The 23,016-nt window shown below is 48.0% G+C and overlaps 1 protein-coding gene across 1 annotated transcript in view; it reads right to left on the bottom strand.

The window, feature by feature from the left end:
- VPS28 (VPS28 subunit of ESCRT-I) overlaps positions 1–22,547 on the bottom strand; it is a 66,919-nt gene extending 44,372 nt beyond the window's left edge. Inside the window, exon 1 of the mRNA XM_063445496.1 lies at positions 22,457–22,547. The gene's annotated coding sequence lies outside the window, so the exon portion shown is untranslated. The remainder of the gene's footprint in view (positions 1–22,456) is intronic.
- Positions 22,548–23,016: the final 469 nt, after the last annotated feature.

Genomic DNA, 23,016 nt, shown 5'->3' with positions numbered 1-23,016 from the left:
GTGCCACACTAAACATTCGTGACGTTCGCACGTTTACTTTCAATAGTTAAACATGCTAATCATTGCATTCGTGACCAGTAATGTTTCCTACGCTGTATAACTACCGTTCATTTGTATGTTTCTATTCGGTTTTATTTTCCCATTTGCATGTTTAATTTTGACAGTTGAGCACGAGAACAAATGCAAGGGAGCCACCCACAATAATTAGTATATTAACCAATAAAGTACAAGGTACAACCCACACATCTCCTCCCATCAGCTTATCTGTTTACAAAATTAAAATGTACATATTTTTCCCCCCAAGTTCTAGATGTACCCCAAATACATAGGGTACACCCCTAAATGTGGTATCCCCAGATAGCCCTGATCTGGGTGAATAACATTCAAAAATCACCCAGATCGGACCTGGGGTTTGGAAGTTATAGGTGTTTAAAGTTTTGACCGACCGCACAGGCAACAGTAGCCGAAAATAGTTCCATAAGTTTAGGCCTTGTGGTCGGTCTCCGTTCGCGGAATAAAAGTCACAAAATGTTTGTCATCCATGGCTATATTGGGGTTCGTGTGAATCCCCATGTTTGCATTAATCTTTCTACCGAATGGAGGCTCGTTCGGTAGTTTCGTCCCGAATTTATGGAAGTCTGGAGGTCTCAGCGGTGTTTGCCTAGTCGAGTGTCCTATTTTAGTTCCAGACACTCGACGGCAAAACACCGCTGTTCGGGAGATTAAGATGGCAGTCGCCATGTGTAAAACTCCCGAAATGGGGGCCACCCAGGAACTTAACAGAGAGTTTGTGAGTTTCCACTTAAGAGGTAATAAAATTAATTGGGAGGTTGATTGAAGCCACACTTTGTATCAGGGTGGTCTGGTGTTCGGTAGATTTAGTTCGTACAACGAATGCAATGGATCAATTTAGTTTTATGGGGACAATCAAACGAATGCTTCATACACTGAAGATATATAAAGCAGCAAAGTAATAAAAGCATTTTAAAACACACAGTTTTGCAGACAGCTCAATGTCCTTTGCTGCATAAGTTATATAGTCCAAAGTCTCTGCAATATTATAGTATATGTCCTTAGCTAACCAAGGTTATCATTATTGGAATTTTTATGTAAGACATAAGGCTGTATTGGGTTTTTCTCTGAATATGCTTTATAATGTATAAAGGACACCGGATTAATGCTAGTCATTGATCCTCATTACACGCAAGTAGGCTTTTACGACATCTACGCTTATCTCAACAGATTAGGTTCAGTAGTTCAGATATCACTCTACACTATCACACCTATCAGGTACGCAAAACCCCTTAGTCTCGGGACGTCAAGAGACGTGACAGTATGTCAGGGTACCTGTGGTCTCTACCTCCGAAAGAGGTAGAGACTTAGCTGTTCCTCCATCCAGACGGTCTGATGGCTCCCTTCCCCGCGGTCTATCCGGTCATGCTAGGCCGGCCGCGAGGGAGTGACTGCCTTTTACAGCATCTAGGCAGGAAGTAGTCATCAGGACACTCCCCCGGAACAACCTGTCAGTCAATTGCTGCAGGACCAATCAGGACGCCTCGGAGGCGTGGTTACTGCTCTGAACAGGGTATTTAACAGAGCTTCTTTCATTAGCTCATTGCCCTGTCGTGGTTCTAGCTTGTTCTAGTCACTCAGTGCTTGTGTATTCTATTATCCCTTTTGGTTTTGACCCGGCTTGTTTACCTTACTCTGCTTATCTCTGTTACCCTTGATTCGGCTTGTCTCTCGCTTACCTGTCTTCTGTTACCCTCGACCTCGGCTTGTCTTTGACCATTCTATACTGTACTACTTACGTTAGTCCGGCCATTCTAAGGTCCGGTATACGTATCTGGCTACTGTTTGTACTCTGCGTGTTGGATCCCTGTCCCGATCCTGACACAGTATATGTTAAGACACCTTTTGTCTCTATCAGTAACTCGCCGTTTAGTTCACCTTCCCCTCTCACCGTATTAAGTCTCTGTTCGTATACTTTATAATCCACGAACCATAACCAGGGGAAGCAATAATCTCCCGAACGGGATCCGTGAATGCACTCTGGTTCCCGAACCGAACTCCACGAACTGCCGCTAATAACCGAATCACGATATCCACCAAGCGGCATAAGTTTCCCATAAACAGTCTCTAAGCGTGAATAAGAAATCCCCCCCAATAACGAGACAGAAGCTCCGTATTGAGGGTCAAACAGGATCTGGATTTACTGTGGGCTACCCGCCCGTATTTATGCAGGTCTCCCACTTGGTGGACACTCCCCTAGGGGACCAAATGGGAGACTGAAATTACAGATGTACAGTAGGACATTCCAGACATACAGGCATAGACTTTTCCCACAATGCAATAGGGTTTCCTACTTCCTGCCCTGGAGATAATTGGGAAGAAATGCAATTATCTCCAGGACAAAGACCCATCGCCATTTTAAATATAAACCCAGAAAATACATAACTTTATGATAACTGTATATTCCCCAGCCATATCACATATCCCCAGATAGCCGGGATCTGAGGGCACATTATTGACGAATAGCGCTCAGATCCCATTCGTATAGTTCAATCGCCACGGAGTTAAAGTTCCTAGAGTCTTTCGGCAGGCGATTGGGAAGGCTATCTGGGTTAAATACTTTCGGTCGACGGTAAAACTCCCGAACAGCTGGTATTCGTATGGTTTGGTCGAGACAGCCGAATGACCCATGGTTGCAGCGGTGTTCGGCAGAAAAGGTGTCCGTTTTTAGTTCCATGGAATCAGAGCCGAACACCGCTGGGCTTTCGTCGGTTTAAAGATGGCCGCTGCCTCGTAGTCGACATGCGAACGGCGACCACCCTGAAGTCGGCTTAATTGAGAAGTGTCTGCGGTTAACCACAACGTTCTAATTGGGATCAAAAAGGTTAACCCGCAGCACACTTCTCTTCTGGGTGGCCACCCGTTCGGCAGTTTTATTCGGGAAAACAGTCATTCGGATGGTTAGAATACTGGAAACAGTCATTTAGACAGATGGCACAAAATAGCCGAATCCACAAAAGAAATAGACAGACGGATGGTTCTGTCACAGTATATATGCGACCCACGCATGATCTACCATTCCGATCAATTCACGCTCACTTATGTTCTCGCTCTACGTTTTCGGTCGATAGGGAACAGACTTCTCTCACGCGGGCTGCTATACTGGTATAGAAGTACCCCACTTGTTCTCTCCAAGAGACTTTGACTCCATCACCCCATCTCTTACAATCAGGAGTCTCGTCAGAAGACCCACATGGTCGGCAGCAACACAACGCGGTCACTCGTATCATGAACACGTACCGAGCAACCACAACACAGCAGCTGAAGCCCTCTCCCGTTCTGACCGCAACTGCAAATTCAGGTTTTACAGCCATCTCTGGCGACAAAAGGTTCAGAGAGAAATGGCCTATAGAAACTACAACTCTGCCATCGTCTAACGGTACTTCTGCCCTGTTCGAAAGATACCCAATAGTGGAAGCCAAAACACCATAAAACCTTTACATGGGAAGTATTGTTATACTCGAGAGACTTCGCTGAACACGAATATGAGTTTTTCAAGACAGTAAAACTTATCACAACGATGAGATCACCAGTAAAATTGCAGTTTTGCAGATATCATTACCATAGGCAGGTCCTCTTCCCTGACAATAATGAGTCTAGTTAGGAGGCTCACATGGTAAGCAGCAGCACAACATTTCCACCTGATCCGTGAACACATACCAGGCAGGCACAACACAGCAGCCGATGCGCTCTCTCATTGCAAACTACAGGGTTTTTATCACGAACATCCTACAGCCAAGTAAATCCCAAACACATAACCGCTATTCCAGGAACTCATCCTGGAGTAGCAACACTAATGGCACACGGGAGAATGCTGGCACAAACAGCACTATCAGCAAACACTAGACGTTCATACAATCAAGCACTCACTTAATTTAACAGATTTACCACAGAATATCAAATACAAAACCTGTTCACGTTAGATACTATGGTGGCTTTTACCTCTTTTTGCCACCTAAAATTTAAAACTTGCACACAATATCATAAAGCTTTATCTAACAGGCATACAATACAATGTCCCAGCCACAGTAACTTCCTATCATCAAACCCAATTAAAATTTCTTAAGAGGCATCCTAAGGTTGGAAGACCCCTGTGACAAAGGCACCTTCGTCACTGGGTTTTGGAGAGGCCTGCTTGCCAGCCTCTTGCCCTGTTACTATGGCCCCGGGGATATATTGCCCTTTAAAAACCTTTATTTGGGCATATTGGATTTTAAAACACTTTTTTCTTCCCCTTTAAATCCATGGGAAAATGTGCCTCTTCCCCTCCCCCCTTTTTCCTGTCCTATTGTTTCTCCAGCAGGGCGTTGTTACAGGGACACTGCCAGACCAGTTTAAACTGGCTGCTTTGTCCCTCCTCAATCTCTCATCAGCCCTTGCTAAACTTTACCCCATGGCGATTTTATTCTGTTCGGATATATGGAGCGCTCAGATCCAAGCTATCGGAGGATAGGTTGAATGTGGGGGTTCTGTTCAGTATAATAGGAATTATGCATTTTTTTGTATTTTTACTGTTGTAAATGGAGATATTTTCCTGTACCTGGAGATAATCAAGTTACCACACCCACTTAAGCCAATAATCTCCAGGGTAGAGGAGAAGATTGACCGCTGCACAGCCTAATCTGTGGAACTGTTTTGGGCAGGAAAGCCATGCTTGCAGTCGGTCAAATAGGACTTCCACCTAACTTTTGAACCAATGGACAGGTTTGTATATGGAGTATGCTGATTTAGAACTTATTAATATTGCATGTATACTTTTAAAGTTATAAGAATTGTATAATAACTATTTTCCTGCCTGTGATAATTACATTAGCCCATTGTGTATAGTAATTCTATCACAGGCAGAGGGGAGGATTTTGCTGGAATGAATAGGAGTGTTTAACGGTATTGTACCTTGTAGATTGGCTGTTCCACAAGACCACATGGGTGGTAACCTTGTGGAAAAACCTGCATAAAAGAAAGCACTTTGGTGCTAATTAACACAGATCTTCTTGACCCTCAACACTTAGTCTTGTCTCGTGATTGGAGGGGACAGCTATAGTCACACTGGGGATTGCTATACTTTTATACTCCCTTGAGCTTTAATCACTTAGCTCTTCTAAGAGCTGTTCCTGATACGCTCTCCTCTGGTCCTCTGCGCAAGCTAGGAAGCGTCCATCAATGGAAGGTAATCGGTCGGAGTACGGGTGAGTCTGTTACAGACCCCTTGCTCACGGTGCCTAGAGAGATATCAGCAATGCTCACTGATGATGCCTAACAGCTGAAACGATTGTCTGGGGTTGCGGTTTCTCTCGTGCAGAGGGAACATCCTGGCATTTTGGATCTGGACTGCCCGTACAGGTGGGACCAGTCTGATATGTTTCAGAGATGTTCTCTCTGTAATAGCACAAGATGAACTAAAACCAGATTGAGAACTGAGCGGGGACTGACAGAAGGGCAGGCTATTTCAGCTGCTGCCTGTTCTCAGTATTCTCTTGCGCCCAGTTTTTTGCTCTCTATTGTATTAGCTGCTTTAATTATATCCCAGGCAGAGGGGAGGGCTTGTGTGCTGTATGTGGGAGTATCTGACATTATTGTATTGTTTTGATTGTTTTTTGTCCTTTGTGTCCTGTGCTCCACAAGGGTGGTAACCTTGTGGGGAAAATGTGTATAAAAGAAATTACTTTGTGCTCATTAAAGAGACTTGTTCTACGCTCCATGAAGTCTTGGCTCATGTTTGGGGGATTGGAGAACTAACTACACTCTGGGGATTGCTATTATCACTATAATCCCAGAGCTTGTTCCTGCTCTCTGGATTAAGAGAGGTCTACCTACTGGAAGCTGGATCCTGGTCTTGGGTCCAGAGTGGGTGGACGACGGCGAGACCCCAACCAAGCTGCGGTGGTTATGGTGTCTAGTGGAGTGCCTGGAGCCCTCGGGAGGCACTAGGAGAATCAGTCAACGGAGGTACCCAGTAGGGGTGCCAAGCGATCAGAAACAGCCCCAAAACTACAAGACGGCAACCGATAGATGGGGAAAGGTTCAGAGCCTTATCCGACACATTAGACTCACAACCTTGCCAAACAGAAACTAACACAATCAAAACCACTATGTTTCTGGCAATTTACGGTTTCTACGGCCTAACGAGTTTACCGTAGGAAACACCAATATGCTCACAATGGGAGACCTAAACAAAAGTAGGCGACCACTACGTTTTGACACTACACACAACTAAAACAAACCAAATGGGGCCACCCGTCGACATACCGCTATTCCCCACGGGCAACAAGTGGGACGCAGTTAAATTACTAGACCTATCACGGTCAACCTGCACAGGTCAAGAGAAGACCGCTCCTCTGCTACGCTTACACGGCAACCCACTGACAACGTCTAAATTCATGTCAGACATAAAAACCCTAAATCACAAAATAGGAAGCGATCCATCAGCCTTTGCGGGCCATTCATTTCGCATAGGAGCAGCAATGGCTGCCTCAAACCAAAACGTTCCGGTACGCATAATTAAAAGACAGAGACGAAGGAAATCATCGGCTTACAATCGATATATACCACAATCAGAGAGAGCTTAGACAAGCCTTTCTAGAGTTAGCTAATTAAGTTACAGTCACGTTTGCATGTATATTGTAACACTGTCACGTATTAAAGTGGCAGGGTTAAATATTCTTTTTGCCCTTTTTATTTACAGGACGACTTTAGTTCATTATAAGGTCTAACATTCGGCTTATTTCCCTGACCACAAATACACACACACACACACACACACACACTTTGTATAATTCCAAGAGTATTGTATAATGATTATATACTTTTACTGATTATATATTGAGGACCTGCCTGAGAAACCATGCAGTGTCACTGCGATTACAACTTGTGACGGTAGTAGTTTGTATCACCGTCCAATATTCCCCTTTTCCCCCCCATAAAAGAATATTCCCAATAATCCACAGGAATAAATATCGCTGGTAAAGCCAAATAATCCACACATGAGCCAAAGTTTAATGCTGGAACAAGACTGATTTACTGTAAGCAACAGGCATTTAATTTATACAGTAGCAGACTCCTCCTCTGGGCCAGGATAGATAATGGAGTTTCAGCAACATACTAAACTCAATTATCTGCTGGCCAGAAACATTACAATTTTCTAAATTTTTAGAAAAGTACTTTCTACAAAACATACAAATATAGCCGAGGATACTGGGAGTCACATAACCAAATCTCATGAAATGCCGTTTGGTAGTTTCCGTGTCGCATCGTGTGGAAGTTTGACCGCCTCGCCATGTGGTGGGATCCGCTTTACAGTCCCATGAAATCAGCAGCAAGAGCCAGTCTCCGTTCGCGCCTAATCACACGAAAACTACCACACAAACGTTGCAGTTGGTTATATAGAAATGCTCCCCTTGTTCGGTAGATTCCACCTCCCGAATGCCGGTGTGATTCGTGGAGTGGAAAGTAGTCAGCCGGGACTTCCATGGTGACTGGGTGTTTGCGGAATTGCCATGCCGAAAACAGTTCCAGGCAATTCATGCATAAGTCCCGCTGACCGCATTCGTGAGATTTAAGATGGCCGCCATCCTTTGTTCTCGCCACGTGTTCATATGCCGAAGGAGCAATTAAGTTGCGGTTTTCTCAACGTTCCAAGTTCTAATTGCTACCCAGGGTGGTCTCTGTTCGGTAGACGAATACATTGATCAACTACATAGAAGAAACGAACAGATTACACGAATTTACACTGCAGAGAGAAGACATAACCGAAGGCACACAGGTAAGTACATAAAAATCCTTTACACAACTCATCAGCTTGAATAGCTCTAGGGGGGCTGTCTGGGTTGACAGGTAGGTCCCTCAGATTTTGATTGGAATGCAGGGTACGTACTGGACTGAGGGGAGGGGAGGGGGGGCCAGATTGTCAGGGCCTAATGCCTTCCTTTTGTAATACGGCATAGTATGTCCCAACTTCGGGAGCAGATTAATGACATTGGAAAATTAAACAATTTTTCCCGGATATATCCATGGCAGCACTACAGATGTATAGCTCCTCCCACTCCCACAGGCGACCCCTGAAAAATGTTACCCTAAGTGACCAGGGTTCGAAAGATCATAAAAAGGTAGCAGCTGGATGAACCAGACCCTATGTGGTGATAATTTCCGTTCAGGGTACACCTACTTGCTGGAGACCAGAGGTATCTTGGCTTTCCCATTTATTATGGCTATCCTGAGGAGTGGATATGCTAAAGAACCAATAGAGAAGCCTTTTCTTATCTTCTGACAAGTTTTTTTGCCACTAGTAGGGTGTCTGGGGACCTTTTGATTTTCCCTCTGGATGCAGGTAAGGAAGAGTGGAGAGATCTATTTGAGATCTGTATTGTTGGGTGGAACACAAGCTGAAGTTCGTGCATGCTTTCCTGAGTGGTTTCTGGGTTCTTTCCCCTTTTGCCTCTCTTCCGGTTCTCAGTCCTCCCAGCCTATCCAGCGCTGCTGGAACGCATGCATGCATTTACTTTCTTCCCATTTTGTCTCTCTTCCAGGTTCTTCTACGGCTTTCGCCCAGCACTGCAACACATATGGAACGAACGTCAGGGCAGAACCTATTTTTCAAGGTTATTCTCTTCCGGGTCCCTCATTCCCAAACGGTCTTTTCATATAAACAGACCTGGCTTCTCTCAGCTGGAATTACGGTTTTCCTGCATTGGAGTTCTTTTAGAGTCATATCCTCTTTGTGGTCTATGCTCATCTCTGGCTGCAGGTAAATGCTTTATGTTAAATTAGCTTTTTGCCAAGGTTCTTATCAATGTAATATAAACTGCCTGGCCAAAACAAACACACACACACACGCACACTAATATTTAGCTTTGATTACAGCACACATTCGCTGTGGCATTGTTTCTATAAGGACTAAGGATAACGTATCACCAGACCTTAGAATGGCCAGACTTAACATCTCCAAGAATAGTCAAAATACTAGCAGAGGTCAGGGACACAGAATCAGACACAAAGATGAGGGAAAGTCAAAAGTCAAGGATACCAGATATCAGGGAAGTAAAAAAAAAAGTCAAATACCAGAAAATCAAGATCAGGAACGCACTCTCGGATAACCATAGGCATGAAACCACGACAGGGCAATGAGCAAGAGTAGAATTGGGTTTAAACACCCCTCCTGTGGATCCGATTGGCTGTAACCAGCCTTTGACGCCCCAAAGGCAGTTACCAGGTTTCCATGGGCAGGATTGCTGCTGGGCACAACTTTTTCTGTCGGGGGTTAATGTTGCTCGGCACAGCTTTTCCTGTTAGGACAGTAAATGCCATTAACCACATTTTTATGTGCGGAGGAATACGTGAGACAGTTCTTAACCCACGTTTGGTAGTTTCTGCAATTTCCCTAGAGGTTTTCTCTGCTTGATGCATGCCAATGATTTGACGCTTCTGAAACAGACCAACATCTTTTCCACGACCACAGATTGTGTCTTTCGACATGGTTGTTTAACCTCTTAAGGACACATGACATGTGTGACATGGCATGATTCCCTTTTATTCCAGAAGTTTGGTCCTTAAGGGGTTAAGTAACTTTCAAAGGGACACTATAGTCACCCAGACCACTTCAGCTCAATGAAGTGGTCTGGGTGCCAGGTCCCTCAGGTTTTAACCTTTCATATGCAAACATAGCAGTTTCAGAGAAACTGCCATGTTTACATTTGGGGTTAATCCAGCCTTTAATGGCTGTCTAACATGCGATTTCGCTATGAAATTGGATGGCAGTTTCTTCATAGAAACATAGAATGTGACGGCAGATAAGAACCATTCGGCCCATCTAGTCTGCCCAGTTTTCTAAATACTTTCATTAGTCCCTGGCCTTATCTTATAGTTAGGATAGCCTTATGCCTATCCCACGCATGCTTAAACTCCTTTACTGTGTTAACCTCTACCACTTCAGCTGGAAGGCTATTCCATGCATCCACTACCCTCTCAGTAAAGTAATACTTCCTGATATTATTTTTAAACCTTTGTCCCTCTAATTTTAGACTATGTCCTCTGGTTGTGGTAGTTTTTCTTCTTTTAAATATAGTCTCCTCCTTTACTGTGTTGATTCCCTTTATGTATTTAAATGTTTCTATCATATCCCCCCTGTCTCGTCTTTCCTCCAAGCTATACATGTTAAGATCCTTTAACCTTTCCTGGTAAGTTTTATCCTGCAATCCATGAACCAGTTTAGTAGCCCTTCTTTGAACTCTCTCTAAGGTATCAATATCCTTCTGAAGATACGGTCTCCAGTACTGCGTACAATACTCCAAGTGAGGTCTCACCAGTGTTCTGTACAATGGCATGAGCACTTCCCTCTTTCTACTGCTAATACCTCTCCCTATACAACCAAGCATTCTGCTAGCATTTCCTGCTGTTCTAATATATTGTCTGCCTACCTTTAAGTCATCAGAAATAATCACCCCTAAATCCCTTTCCTCAGATGCTGAGGTTAGGACTCTATCAAATATTCTGTACTCTGCCCTTGGGTTTTTACGTCCAAGATGCATTATCTTGCACTTATCCACATTAAATGCCAGTTGCCACAACTCTGACCATTTTTCTAGTTTACCTAAATCATTTGCCATTTGGCTTATCCCTACTGGAACATCAACCCTGTTACATATCTTAGCATCATCAGCAAAAAGACATTCCTTACCATCAAGACCTCCTGCAATATCACTAATAAAAATATTAAAGAGAATGGGTCCAAGTACAGATCCCTGAGGTACCCCACTGGTGACAAGCCCAAGCTTCGAATATACTCCATTGACTACAACCCTCTGTTGCCTGTCACTCAGCCACTGCCTTACCCATTCAACAACATTGGAATCCAAACTTAAAGATTGCAGTTTATTGATAAGCCTTCTATGTGCAACAGTGTCAAAAGCCTTACTGAAATCTAGGTAAGCAATGTCTACTGCACCATTCTGATCTATAATTTTAGTTACCCAATCAAAAAAAATCTATAAGATTAGTTTGGCATGATCTCCCTGAAGTAAACCCATGTTGTCTCTGATCTTGAAATCCATGTCAAATCATGTCAGTAAAGGAGGAGACTATATTTAAAAGAAGAAAAACTACCACAACAAGAAGACATTGTCTTAAATTAGAGGGACAAAGGTTTAAAAATAATATCAGGAAGTATTACTTTACTGAGAGGGTAGTGGATGCATGGAATAGCCTTCCAGCTGAAGTGGTAGAGGTTAACACAGTAAAGGAGTTTAAGCATGCGTGGGATAGGCATAAGGCTATCCTAACTATAAGATAAGGCCAGAGACTAATGAAAGTATTTAGAAAACTGGGCAGACTAGATGGGCCGAATGGTTCTTATCTGCCGTCACATTCTATGTTTCTATGTGTTTTTAGATGTTCAACAATCCTATCCTTTAACATGGTTTCCATCACTTTCCCCACTACTGAAGTAAGGCTTACTGGCCTATAGTTGCCCGACTCCTCCCTATTACCTTTCTTGTGAATGGGCACAACATTCGATAACTTCCAATCTTCTGGGACTACTCCTGTTAACAATGATTGGTTAAATAAATCTGTTAATGGTTTTGCTAGTACACCACTAAGCTCTTTTAATAGCTTTGGGTGTATTCCATCAGGTCCCATTGACTTCTTTGTCTTTACTTTTGACAGTTGAAATATAACCTCTTCCTCTGTAAACTCACGTGTAATGAATGACTAATTTATCCTTTCTTAACTGAGGTCCCTTTCCTTCATTTTCATCTGTAAATACCGAACAAAAATATTAATTGAGGCAGTCAGCTAGACCTTTATCCTCTTCTACATACCTTCCTTCTTTTGTTTTTAATCTAACTAATCCTTGTTTTACTTTTCTTTTCTCATTTATGTATCTAAAAAAAAGTTTTGTCGCCTTTTTTACTGACTGTGCTATTTTCTCTTCTGTGTGTGATTTGAAAGCTCTTATAACTTGCTTAGCCTCTTTCTGCCTAATCTTATAGATCATTCTGTCTTCCTCACTCTGGGTTTTTGTTATAATTATTAAATGCTAACTTTTTGTTTTTTACTATCTTGGCTACATCTGTGGAGTACCACAGTGGTTTCTTGAATTTTTTGCTTTTACTGACAAGCCTAATGCAATTTTCTGTTGCCTTCAGTAGTGCAACTTTTAAATAATCCCATTTCTCTTGGACTCCATTTAAATTGCTCCAGTCTGATAATGACTCCTTTACACATATTTGAATTTTAGAAAAGTCTGTTTTTCTAAAGTCTAAAACTTTTGTTTTTGTGTGGTGTGACTCAGTCACTGTTCTTATATTAAAGGGACACTGTAGGCACCCAGACCACTTCTGCTCATTGGAGTGGTCTGGGTGCCAACTCCCACTACCCTTAACCCTGCAAGTGTAATTATTGCAGTTTTTTATTTTTAAACTGCAATAATTACCTTGCAGGGTTAAGTCCTCCCCTAGTGGCTGTCTACTAGACAGCCACTAGGGGGCACTTCCTGGTTCCTAGCACAGGAAACCTGTGCTAGAGCATCACTGGACGTCCTCACGCTGTGTGAGGACCTCCAGCGTCGCTCTATTCCCCATAGGTAAGCATTGAAATTCATTTTCAATGCTTTTCTATGGGGTGCACCAATGCGCATGCGCGGCATTGCCGCGCATGCGCATTGGGACTCCTCGGCCGGTGGGCGGGATCAGTCTCGCCAACCGGCTGACGGAGGAAGAAGGTGGAGCGGCGGGGGAGGAGCAGGCAGCGACGTGGGACATGTCGCTGCCTGAGGTAAGTGACTGAAGGGGTTTTCACCCCTTCAGTAACCAGGGATTGCGGGGTGGGAGGGAGAGGGACCCTCCAGTGCCAGGAAAACGGATCGTTTTCCTGGCACTGGAGTTTCCCTTTAAACCACACTGACTGATGATCACTGGACCCTAAACTTTCACCTACAGTAATATCGGATACCAAATCTCCATTTGTTAGATAAGAACGAGGCTCGAAAAACAGGAACTCAGCAGATCTGAGGGTTTATTGAACAACATGAGCAGTTTTCCCCATAAGGTTACCACCCAGGTGGACCTTGTGGGGGCACAGGGACACAGGAACAACAAGCTAATAAAAACAGTTTTACATTCGGTCACTCCCATACAGTGTACACAATCCCTCCTCTCTGCCTGTGATATAATTAACGAAGACAATGGACTAACTCAATTAACTCTAAACAGAAGACACATACATTTTTACAAACCCCAAAAAGTAACCAAAATACAACATATCCCCACATCCCCTGATAGCCACGATCTGGGTGAACAACATATGCAAAAATCACCCAGATCGGTCCAGGGGTTCAGAAATGTCCTGGAAGTCTCTTTTGCCCCACCGTGCACATGGTCCCATGCCCAGAACAGTTCCATACACTCGACGACAAAACACTGCTGAACAATTTAAGATGGCCGCCGCGTGTTCGAATCTGTTCAAGTTAAAAGTCCGAGGAGCAGAAACAGTACTTTTGAACACAGGGCCCATAGTCCCAGGGTAGGAGGATGGCAAACAGGCCCCTCCAAAAACCAGTGGCGAAGTGGATTTCGTCACACATTCCAAATGTTGGCCTGTTTAAATCCTCCCCTTATGTCTATAGCTTCAGTATTACCCATCTGTAGTGCTCCCATATATCTGGGAAAATAGAAAATGTAATTGATACTTACCGATATTTTCTTTTCCCAGATATAGGCCATGGCAGCACCACAATCCTAACCCTATTTTTGTTTGTGGCTTGCAACCAAGACTGAGGACAGATGTCTTATTTGTTTAATTAGGAGGTGTTCCTGTCCAATGTAGGAGTGGGAGGAGCTATACCCATCTGTTGTACTGCCATGAGCTACATCCAAAAATGAAAAGATCGGCAAGTATGAATTAAATTTTCTATTTTTCATGGAAAATGTGGTAGTCACAGCCAAGGGAGGCATGGCTAGGGCTGCATTGACAGAAACTAATATGAGTTAATGTAAGAGGGAAGTGTCAAGGTACAGTAAGGGCAGTATAAGATATATGTAGCGGAATAGAGGACCTAATTAGACCCTTATTCCCTTTTGATCGGCTGTCCGTAAACCCCCATTCATTTACCCAATCAACTCTGTGTGGTCCCCTTGTTAGCACCTAACCACCGACCATCCCTGGCTGTTAACCACAAATTGGTTATTAGTACGAGTATTTTCCCTCTGTGGCCGCTGTTCATATAACCGAACACACGTGTTCAAATAATTAGTGGCCTTTTTGTCTCATGAACGCAGGCAGCATTACATGGTCGTCGACAGCGTGGAACTAATTTCGGATGCTCGACCCCGCGGAAACTGGTACGGCTGCCCATCCAACTTCCCGAACAGTTATGAGATCGGCGTTCGGGAGGCATGAACTACCGGACAGGGGGAGCATTTGCTCCTTAACAGCCAGGGGATGCATTAGTCGATGCAGTGGCGTACACGAGACCTATGGGGCCCCGGTGCGAAAATTGATCCGTGGGCCCCCCCCCCGCACGCTTACTCTGCGCAGGCCGGGGCCGCAACACATGGCGGCGGGCACCTGGTCGCAGGGGTTGCAGGGTTGCGACCCCGGTATGTGCACCAGTGCATGCAGATGCACACACACTTAACCCCTTAAGGACCAAACTTCTGTAATAAAAGGGAATCATGACATGTCACACATGTCATGTGTCCTTAAGGGGTTTAAAGGACCACTACAGACACCCAGATCACATCAGCTCAATTAAGTGGTCTGGGTGTCAGGTCCCTCTAGTTTTAACCCTGCAGCTAAAAGCATAGCAGTTTCAGAGAAACTGCTATGTTTCACTGAGGGTTAATCCAGCCTCTAGCGGCTGTCTCACTGACAGCCGCTAGAGGAGCTTCCGCGATTCTAAGACACTGAACGTCCATAGGAAAGCATTGAGTAATGCTTTCCTATGGGCGGTTTGAATGCGCGCACGGCTCTTGCCGTGCATGCACATTCGGAGCTGAGCGGCGGAGGGATCCCCAGCGCCAAGGGAGTCCGGCGCTGGAGAAAGGTAAGTGCTGAAGACACACACACACACACACACTCTCACGAACAGACGCATACACACATTTACTGACAGAGACACACTCGGCGACAGACATACATACACACTTACTTACAAAACATACACTCTCACTGACAAACACAGGCTCACTAACAGGCAGACACTCAGTAACAGGCAGACACTCACTAGCAGACACACACAGTAACACTAACACACACAGTAACACTAACACACACAGTAACACTAACACACTAACACATTTTATTTTAATTTAATCCCCCCAGCCTCCTTACCTTTTGGAGTGCTGAGGGGATTCCCTGGGGTCAGGGGTGCTGCTGGGCTCCTGGGGGGCCGGTCACCCGGCGGGCAGTCAGGCTGGCGGGCGCGCGAGGGAGCACTCTCCCCTGAGTGCTTCCTCTTCAGCTCCCTCGCGCGCCGCGTACTGATACCGGCGCCGGAAGATGACGTCATCTTCCGGCTCCAGTATCATTGCGGTGCGCGAGGGAGCTGAAGAGGAAGCACTCAGGGGAGAGTGCTCCCTTGCGCGCCCGCCAGCCAGCCTGACTGCCCGCTGGGTGTAAGCAGGGCCAGCCTCGGGGGCCCGTAGGTGGCCGGCTCCTGGGCCCCCCAGAAGAAGAGGCTGGCCCAGTGCGTACATACCGGGTCGCAGGGGCGGCCGGGCCCCCTGGTGGGCCGGGCCCGGTCGCAGCCGCGACCCCTGCGACCCTGGTATGTACGCCACTGAGTCGGTGTTAGTGTGAGAACCGCCGAAAGAAGGACCGGTCGTTGACCCATTTTCTCTGGAACTGTTTTGGGGCATCGCCTCATTCGAATGGTGTTCCCAAACCACCAAAGGGATCTGAACGATATTTCGACAAAGTGAGCGCTAAGATCCAAGCTATTCAGTGATGTGACTTTCAAAGGGTTCCTGGGTTATCAAAATGTGTTTTTGGGGTGTTTTAGAAATATTGTATGTTTTTGTGTATCGGAGAGAAAATTGAATTGTAGTTTTCTCACGCAATGATCTCTCAGAAACAGAGAATTGTGGGAGGGAAAGCCTTGTATTTTTGATATGGAGACACCATGCTAGGGGTCAGTGCATAAATCAGTGTGTGGCTAAAATAAAATCAGTTTTCTCCTAGAACTATGTGTTGTCTAGTTGCTGGGGGAAAAGGGTCTTGGATTACTACAGTCTTTCTTTCAGTTTTGAGGAAGGAATAGCAGAGATACCTATGCAAGGTATTGGAGCTTTGCTACAATATAGTCAGGGTATGTGGGTAGTATTAGGGCAGTAATAGTGCAGTTAGGGTATGAGGGAAGTATAAGGATATAGTCGTGGTATCAGCGTACAGTAGGGGAATGAGTGTAGTATTAGGGTACACATGGTGTATGAGAAAAAGTACTGGGGTTATAGTCAGACAATAAGGGCAGTATTGGGGTACAATCAGAGTATGTAAGGGTACAGAGGAGGCAGTAGTGGGGATTGGGATGCGGTCACAGTATGTTGGGGTACAGAGGGGCAGGAATGGGGTGCAGTCACAGTATGTTGGGGTACAGAGGGGGCAGGAATGGGGTGCAGTCACAGTATGTTGGGGTACAGAGGGGGCAGGAATGGGGTGCAGTCACAGTATGTTGGGGTACAGAGGGGGCAGGAATGGGGATTGGGGTACAGTCACAGTATGTTGGGGGTACAGGAATGGTGTGCAGTCACAGTATGTTGGGGTACAGGAATGGGGTGCAGTCACAGTATGTTGGGGTACAGAGGGGGCAGGAATGGGGATTGGGGTGCAGTCACAGTATGTTGGGGTACAGAGGGGTCAGGATTGGGATGCAGTCACAGTATGTTGGGGTACAGAGGGGGCAGGAATGGGGTGCAGTCACAGTATGTTGGGGTACAGAGGGGGCAGGAATGGGGTGCAGTCACAGAATGTTGGGGTACAGAGGGGGCAGGAATGGGGTGCAGTCACAGTATGTTGGGGTACAGAGGGGGCAGGAATGGGCTGCAGTCACAGTATGTTGGGGTACAGAGGGGGCAGGAATGAGGTGCAGTCACAGTATGTTGGGGTACAGAAATGGGTTGCAGTCACAGTATGTTGGGGTACAGTCACAGTATGTTGGGGTACAGAGGGGGCAGGAATGGGGATTGGGGTGCAGTCACAGTATGTTGGGGTACAGAGGGGTCAGGATTGGGGTGCAGTCACAGTATGTTGGGGTACAGAGGGGGCAGGATTGGGGTGCAGTCACAGTATATTGGGGTACAGAGGGGGCAGGAATGGGGTGCAATCACAGTATGTTGGGGTACAGAGGGGGCAGGAATGGGGTGCAGTCACAGTATGTTGGGGTACAGAGGGGGCAGGAATGGGGTGCAGTCACAGTATGTTGGGGTACAGAGGGGCAGGAATGGGGTGCAGTCACAGTATGTTGGGGTACAGAGGGGGCAGGAATGGGGTGCAGTCACAGTATGTTGGGGTACAGAGGGGGCAGGAATGGGGTGCAGTCGCAGTATGTTGGGGTACAGAGGGGGCAGTCACAGTATGTTGGGGTACAGAGGGTGCAGGATTGGGGTGCAGTCACAGTATGTTGGGGTACAGAGGGGGCAGGAATGGGGTGCAGTCACAGTATGTTGGGGTGCAGAGGGGACAGGAATGGGGTGCAGTCACAGTATGTTGGGGTGCAGAGGGGGCAGGAATGTGGTGCAGTCACAGTATGTTGGGGTGCAGAGGGGACAGGAATGGGGTGCAGTCACAGTATGTTGGGGTGCAGAGGGGACAGGAATGGGGTGCAGTCACAGTATGTTGGGGTACAGAGGGGGCAGGAATGGGGTGCAGTCACAGTATGTTGGGGTACAGAGGGGGCAGGAATGGGGTGCAGTCACAGTATGTTGGGGTACAGAGGGGACAGGAATGGGGAGCAGTCACAGTATGTTGGGGTACAGAGGGGGCAGGAATGGGGTGCAGTCACAGTATGTTGGAGTACAGAGGGGGCAGGAATGTGGTGCAGTCACAGTATGTTGGGGTACAGAGGGGGCAGGAATGGGGTGCAGTCACAGTATGTTGGGGTACAGAGGGGGCAGGAATGTGGTGCAGTCACAGTATGTTGGGGTACAGAGGGGCAGGAATGGGGTGCAGTCACAGTATGTTGGAGTACAGAGGGGGCAGGAATGTGGTGCAGTCACAGTATGTTGGGGTACAGAGGGGGCAGGAATGGGGTGCAGTCACAGTATGTTGGGGTACAGAGGGGACAGGAATGGGGTGCAGTCACAGTATGTTGGAGTACAGAGGGGGCAGGAATGTGGTGCAGTCACAGTATGTTGGGGTGCAGAGGGGACAGGAATGGGGTGCAGTCACAGTATGTAGGGGTGCAGAGGGGACAGGAATGGGGTGCAGTCACAGTATGTTGGGGTGCAGAGGGGAAAGGAATGGGGTGCAGTCACAGTATGTTGGGGTACAGAGGGAGCAGGAATGGGGTGCAGTCACAGTATGTTGTGGTGCAGAGGGGACAGGAATGGGGTGCAGTCACAGTATGTTGGGGTACAGAGGGGACAGGAATGGGGTGCAGTCACAGTATGTTGTGGTGCAGAGGGGACAGGAATGGGGTGCAGTCACAGTATGTTGTGGTGCAGAGGGGACAGGAATGGGGTGCAGTCACAGTATGTTGGGGTACAGAGGGGGCAGGAATGTGGTGCAGTCACAGTATGTTGGGGTACAGAGGGGGCAGGAATGGGGTGCAGTCACAGTATGTTGGGGTACAGAGGGAGCAGGAATGGGGTGCAGTCACAGTATGTTGTGGTGCAGAGGGGGCAGGAATGTGGTGCAGTCACAGTATGTTGGGGTACAGAGGGGGCAGGAATGGGGTGCAGTCACAGTATGTTGGGGTACAGAGGGGGCAGGAATGGGGTGCAGTCACAGTATGTTGTGGTGCAGAGGGGACAGGAATGGGGTGCAGTCACAGTATGTTGGGGTACAGAGGGGGCAGGAATGTGGTGCAGTCACAGTATGTTGGGGTACAGAGGGAGCAGGAATGGGGTGCAGTCACAGTATGTTGGGGTACAGAGGGGACAGGAATGGGGTGCAGTCACAGTATGTTGGGGTGCAGAGGGGACAGGAATGGGGTGCAGTCACAGTATGTTGGGGTGCAGAGGGGACAGGAATGGGGTGCAGTCACAGTATGTTGGGGTACAGAGGGGGCAGGAATGGGGTGCAGTCACAGTATGTTGGGGGCAGAGGGGACAGGAATGGGGTGCAGTCACAGTATGTTGGGGTACAGAGGGGACAGGAATGGGGAGCAGTCACAGTATGTTGGGGTACAGAGGGGGCAGGAATGGGGTGCAGTCACAGTATGTTGGAGTACAGAGGGGGCAGGAATGTGGTGCAGTCACAGTATGTTGGGGTACAGAGGGGGCAGGAATGGGGTGCAGTCACAGTATGTTGGGGTACAGAGGGGGCAGGAATGTGGTGCAGTCACAGTATGTTGGGGTACAGAGGGGGCAGGAATGGGGTGCAGTCACAGTATGTTGGAGTACAGAGGGGGCAGGAATGTGGTGCAGTCACAGTATGTTGGGGTACAGAGGGGGCAGGAATGGGGTGCAGTCACAGTATGTTGGGGTACAGAGGGGACAGGAATGGGGTGCAGTCACAGTATGTTGGAGTACAGAGGGGGCAGGAATGTGGTGCAGTCACAGTATGTTGGGGTGCAGAGGGGACAGGAATGGGGTGCAGTCACAGTATGTAGGGGTGCAGAGGGGACAGGAATGGGGTGCAGTCACAGTATGTTGGGGTGCAGAGGGGAAAGGAATGGGGTGCAGTCACAGTATGTTGGGGTACAGAGGGAGCAGGAATGGGGTGCAGTCACAGTATGTTGTGGTGCAGAGGGGACAGGAATGGGGTGCAGTCACAGTATGTTGGGGTACAGAGGGGACAGGAATGGGGTGCAGTCACAGTATGTTGTGGTGCAGAGGGGACAGGAATGGGGTGCAGTCACAGTATGTTGTGGTGCAGAGGGGACAGGAATGGGGTGCAGTCACAGTATGTTGGGGTACAGAGGGGGCAGGAATGTGGTGCAGTCACAGTATGTTGGGGTACAGAGGGGGCAGGAATGGGGTGCAGTCACAGTATGTTGGGGTACAGAGGGAGCAGGAATGGGGTGCAGTCACAGTATGTTGTGGTGCAGAGGGGGCAGGAATGTGGTGCAGTCACAGTATGTTGGGGTACAGAGGGGGCAGGAATGGGGTGCAGTCACAGTATGTTGGGGTACAGAGGGGGCAGGAATGGGGTGCAGTCACAGTATGTTGTGGTGCAGAGGGGACAGGAATGGGGTGCAGTCACAGTATGTTGGGGTACAGAGGGGGCAGGAATGTGGTGCAGTCACAGTATGTTGGGGTACAGAGGGAGCAGGAATGGGGTGCAGTCACAGTATGTTGGGGTACAGAGGGGACAGGAATGGGGTGCAGTCACAGTATGTTGGGGTGCAGAGGGGACAGGAATGGGGTGCAGTCACAGTATGTTGGGGTGCAGAGGGGACAGGAATGGGGTGCAGTCACAGTATGTTGGGGTACAGAGGGGGCAGGAATGGGGTGCAGTCACAGTATGTTGGGGGCAGAGGGGACAGGAATGGGGTGCAGTCACAGTATGTTGGGGTACAGAGGGGGCAGGAATGGGGTGCAATCACAGTATGTTGGGGTACAGAGGGGGCAGGAATGGGGTGCAGTCACAGTATGTTGGGGTACAGAGGGGGCAGGAATGGGGTGCAGTCACAGTATGTTGGGGTACAGAGGGGACAGGAATGGGGTGCAGTCACAGTATGTTGGGGGGCAGAGGGGACAGGAATGGGGTGCAGTCACAGTATGTTGGGGTACAGAGGGAGCAGGAATGGGGTGCAGTCACAGTATGTTGGGGTACAGAGGGGGCAGGAATGGGGTGCAGTCACAGTATGTTGGGGTACAGAGGGGGCAGGAATGTGGTGCAGTCACAGTATGTTGGGGTACAGAGGGGGCAGGAATGGGGTGCAGTCACAGTATGTTGGAGTACAGAGGGGACAGGAATGGGGTGCAGTCACAGTATGTTGGGGTACAGAGGGAGCAGGAATGGGGTGCAGTCACAGTATGTTGGGGTACAGAGGGGACAGGAATGGGGTGCAGTCACAGTATGTTGGAGTACAGAGGGGACAGGAATGGGGTGCAGTCACAGTATGTTGGGGTACAGAGGGAGCAGGAATGGGGTGCAGTCACAGTATGTTGGGGTACAGAGGGGGCAGGAATGGGGTGCAGTCACAGTATGTTGGAGTACAGAGGGGACAGGAATGGGGTGCAGTCACAGTATGTTGGGGTACAGAGGGAGCAGGAATGGGGTGCAGTCACAGTATGTTGGGGTACAGAGGGGGCAGGAATGGGGTGCAGTCACAGTATGTTGGGGTACAGAGGGAGCAGGAATGGGGTGCAGTCACAGTATGTTGGGGTACAGAGGGAGCAGGAATGGGGTGCAGTCACAGTATGTTGGGGTACAGAGGGGGCAGGAATGGGGTGCAGTCACAGTATGTTGGAGTACAGAGGGGACAGGAATGGGGTGCAGTCACAGTATGTTGGGGTACAGAGGGGGCAGGAATGGGGTGCAGTCACAGTATGTTGGGGTACAGAGGGAGCAGGAATGGGGTGCAGTCACAGTATGTTGGGGTACAGAGGGGACAGGAATGGGGTGCAGTCACAGTATGTTGGGGTACAGAGGGGGCAGGAATGGGGTGCAGTCACAGTATGTTGGGGTACAGAGGGGACAGGAATGGGGTGCAGTCACAGTATGTTGGAGTACAGAGGGGACAGGAATGGGGTGCAGTCACAGTATGTTGGGGTACAGAGGGAGCAGGAATGGGGTGCAGTCACAGTATGTTGGGGTACAGAGGGGGCAGGAATGGGGTGCAGTCACAGTATGTTGGGGTGCAGAGGGGACAGGAATGGGGTGCAGTCACAGTATGTTGGAGTACAGAGGGGACAGGAATGGGGTGCAGTCACAGTATGTTGGGGTACAGAGGGAGCAGGAATGGGGTGCAGTCACAGTATGTTGGGGTACAGAGGGGGCAGGAATGGGGTGCAGTCACAGTATGTTGGGGTACAGAGGGAGCAGGAATGGGGTGCAGTCACAGTATGTTGGGGTACAGAGGGGGCAGGAATGGGGTGCAGTCACAGTATGTTGGGGTACAGAGGGGGCAGGAATGGGGTGCAGTCACAGTATTTTGGGGTACAGAGGGGGCAGGAATGGGGGTGCAGAGGGAGCAGGAATGGGGTGCAGTCACAGTATGTTGGGGTACAGAGGGGACAGGAATGGGGTGCAGTCACAGTATGTTGGGGTGCAGTCAGATAAAACTCACGGTTTATAAATCTGATCTGCGCTGTTTCCTTGTTCTTTCTGTAACTTCCTGATCGCGAACTGATTATATCACAATGATGTCATTTTGTCCAGCGACACATGAAACCGGAAACAAACTCCGGAAACATGGCCGCCCCATAGACTGACACGTACTGAGCTCCGGAAACATGGCCGCCCCATAGACTGACATGTACTGAGCTCCGGAAACATGGCCGCCCCATAGACTGACATGTTCTGAGCTCCGGAAACATGGCCGCCCCATAGACTGACACGTACTGAGCTCCGGAAACATGGCCGCCCCATAGACTGACATGTACTGAGCTCCGGAAACATGGCCGCCCCATAGACTGACATGTTCTGAGCTCCGGAAACATGGCCGCCCCATAGACTGACATGTTCTGAGCTCCGGAACATGGCCGCCCCATAGACTGACATGTACTGAGCTCCGGTAACATGGCCGCCCCATAGACTGACATGTACTGAGCTCCGGAAACATGGCCGCCCCATAGACTGACATGTACTGAGCTCCGGAAACATGGCCGCCCCATAGACTGACATGTA

Source organism: Pelobates fuscus, chromosome 1 (genome assembly GCF_036172605.1).
Source record: "Pelobates fuscus isolate aPelFus1 chromosome 1, aPelFus1.pri, whole genome shotgun sequence".
NCBI lineage: Eukaryota > Metazoa > Chordata > Amphibia > Anura > Pelobatidae > Pelobates > Pelobates fuscus.
The sequence above is the reverse complement of the archived record's forward strand: the minus strand, read 5'-3'. Positions and strand labels throughout refer to the sequence as shown.